The sequence below is a fragment of the Dasypus novemcinctus genome, chromosome 1, assembly GCF_030445035.2.
Source record: "Dasypus novemcinctus isolate mDasNov1 chromosome 1, mDasNov1.1.hap2, whole genome shotgun sequence".
Taxonomy (NCBI): Eukaryota; Metazoa; Chordata; class Mammalia; order Cingulata; family Dasypodidae; genus Dasypus; species Dasypus novemcinctus.
The window spans coordinates 143,190,726-143,194,020 of record NC_080673.1 but is presented as its reverse complement, the minus strand read 5'-3'; positions in this window follow the sequence as shown (position 1 = coordinate 143,194,020).

The window sequence follows — 3,295 nt, the reverse complement described above, 5'->3', positions numbered from 1 at the left end:
TCTATAATGAATCACTGGATTACTATTGAAATAAACTGACACAAATTTGACAACTTAAGAGCCATCTGTGGTGATTTGAAACTGTGTATACTCCCAGAAAAAAATATGTTCTTTAATCAATTCCTGCAGATGTAAACAAGTAAGTAGGACCTTTTGATGAGACTACTTCAGTTAAGGTGTGACCACTTCATTCAGGATGTGTCTTAATCCTCTTATTGGAGTCCTTTATAAATGGAATGAATGCAAAGAGAGAAAAAGAGAAAGACATGAAAGCAAAAAACTGAAATCAACAAAACCCAGAATAGAAGGGAGACACCAACAGATGTCACCATGTGCTGCACCAGGTGGCAGGGGAGCTAAGGTTTAGCAGGAGCCAGGAAACTAAAACAGATTTTGGTACTGGGACACTGGAAATTGCTGCTAGTACATATACCAAAAATGGGGAAATGACTTTCAAATTGGGTAATGAGTAAGGACTGGAAGAATTGTGAGGGGCTTGAGAGAAAAGACCTTGTTTCTTTGAAGACACTGTTCACAGAAATATGGATGTTAACAGTACTTCTAATGATGCTTTAGAAGAAAAGGATGAATGTGTTATTGGAAACTGTAGGAAAGGTGTTCCTTTCTTTAAAGTGGCAGGGAACTTAACAAAATTGTGTTTGATGGATGAAAGATAGAATTTAAGTTGATGAACTTGTATATTTAGCTGAGGAGATTTCCAAGCTAAGTATGGAATGCAGAGCCTGGTTTCTCCTTGCAGCTTATAGTAAAATGTAAGAGAACATGAATGAATTTAGAAGTTAACTCCTGGGCACAAACAAGCCAGACACTGATGATTTCAAAAATTCTGAGTTTCTGGAAAGTAAGTCCCTGAATAATAGGGTTCGATGTGAAGGTTTACCTGAACACACATCCAGTCAGCCATTTCAATGCAAGCCAGGATTGGAGGTGCAGTTGTCAGAAAGGATCTGTGGAAAGTCCTTCTGTCCCAAGGTTTGGACCCTTGTGCATTACATGCAAAACCAATAGAATTTTATGAGATCTATATTAAAGGAACCATACTCAACCTGGACTGAAAGAGACAGAAAAGGAAAAAGGAAAGTACTTCAATGACAGGACCATGGAAGATAAGGTCTGGACCAAAGACCAGGGAAGATGAAGTCTCAGACCAAGAAAGACCAACACACCCATGTGTGTTGAAAGGTTGAGTCTGCCCTGGCACTTGGAGAGGGTTGGTTAACCCCATTGTTCAGGAAGAGTGCTACTAGCCCAGTTTTCTCAGATGCCCTGAAGATTGTGGAGGGCCTGGCTACCAACACAATGCTTTACAAGGGTGCACCCTGTGCTTTGGGGATTGTGGAGAGTCTGGCCATTGTCCCAGGGCCTGAAGAAGGCAGAACCTTTACTTCAGTGTTTGGGGAGAGAATGGCGTGCAGCTGCTGCTCTTTCAAGCTCAGAGAAAAAAATCTTTGTTCTATAGATTATTCTCAAACCGCAAAATCTAATAGAATATGCTCTGCAAGGTTTTGGAATTGTTTAGAACACATGACCTCTGCTTTCTTTCCAATTTGTCCCTAAGTGCATGGGAATATTTATCCTAAGCCTGACCCTCCATTGGATATTGTAAACAGATAACTTGTTCTCTAGGTTTCAGAGGCCCACGGACTGAAGGGAGTTGTGCCCCAGAAAAGACCACACCCATATCCAATTTTATGAGATTTATACTTAATATTATTACAGAAAAGGGAAGTTTTTTTAATGATATTGTGATGGAATTAATGTATTTTGCATGTAGAAGGAACACATCTTTTTGTGGTCCAGAAGCTGGAATATGGTGGATTGAAACTGCATGTACCCCAGAAAATCATCTTTAATCTAACTATTCCTGAGAGTGTAAACACATTATAAGTAGGTTCTTTTGATGAGTCTACTTCAGTTAAGGTGTGACCACCTCATTCAGGATAGGACTTAATTCTATCACTTCAGTCCTTTGTATATGGAAGGATTACAGAGAAAGAGAGAAACAATACAAGAGAGGGAGAGAGAGAGAAGCCATGAAAGCAAGAAACTGAAATAAATGAAACCTAGAAGAGAAGAGAGACTAGCAGGTGCCACCATGTACATTCCCATGTAACAGTGGAGCCAGACTGCCAGTAGCTAGTCTTTGGAAAGGAAGCATCATCTTAATGATGTCTTGATTTGGACATTTTCTCATCCTCAAAACTGTATGCTAATAAATGCTCATAATTCAAGTTGAACGATTTTATGGTGTTTCAATAAGCAACATAGAACTTAAAACACTATCCATCAAAATAAAAATAAGAATTAAAAAAAAAATCTGAAAAGACATTTCAGGCAGACTCCACTGATATAGCCCAGGAAAGTTATTAGCAAAGAAAAAAACAAAACAAGGAAACCAACAAAAATAGCAACACTTGAAGGATCAGAATTCAGAGTTGTTATGATATATTACCTAAAAGTCCAGTTTTCCAAAAAAAAAAATGAGATATGCATAAAATATAATGTGTGACCCATAACCAATTAAAAATGTAATAAGAAGTCAGTAGGTTGACATGGAAAAGTAAGGAAGAGAAATGAAACTGTCAATCAAGAATTTAATCTTCAGCAAAACTGCATTTCAAAAAAGAAAAAAAAGAAAACAAAGATCTTCTAAGATGAGAAAGAAAAAAATGACTCCATGAATTCATTGCTAATAAATTTGCCTTTAGATAATAAAGGAAATTATTCAAGTTTTAAGAATATGCCACCAGATAGTATTTTGAATCCACCTGTGAAATAAAGAGCACCAGAAAAGAAAAATGTGCAAGTAAATATAAAAGAATGTATTTTCTCTTTCTTTTCTTTTTTTTTTAAAGATTTATTTATTTATTAATCCCCTCCCGCCTCACCCCGGTTGTCTGTTCTCTGTGTCTGTTTGCTGTGTCTGCTTCTGTTGTTGTCAGCGGCATGGGAATCTGTGTTTCTTTTTGTTGCGTCATCTTGTTGTGTCAGCTCTCTGTGTGTGCGGCACCATTCCTGGGCAGGCTGCACTTTCTTTTGCGCTGGGCAGCTTTCCTTATGGGGTGCACTCCTTGTGTGTTGGGCTCCCCTACATGGGGGACACCCCTGTGTGGCATGGCACTCCTTGCATGCATCAGCACTGTACATGGGCCAGCTCCACACAGGTCAAGGAGGCCCGGGGTTTGAACCACAGACCTCCCACGTGGTAGACAGATGCCCTAACCACTGGGCCAAGTCCACTTCCCTCTTTCTTTTCTTAATTAATTTAAAGGAC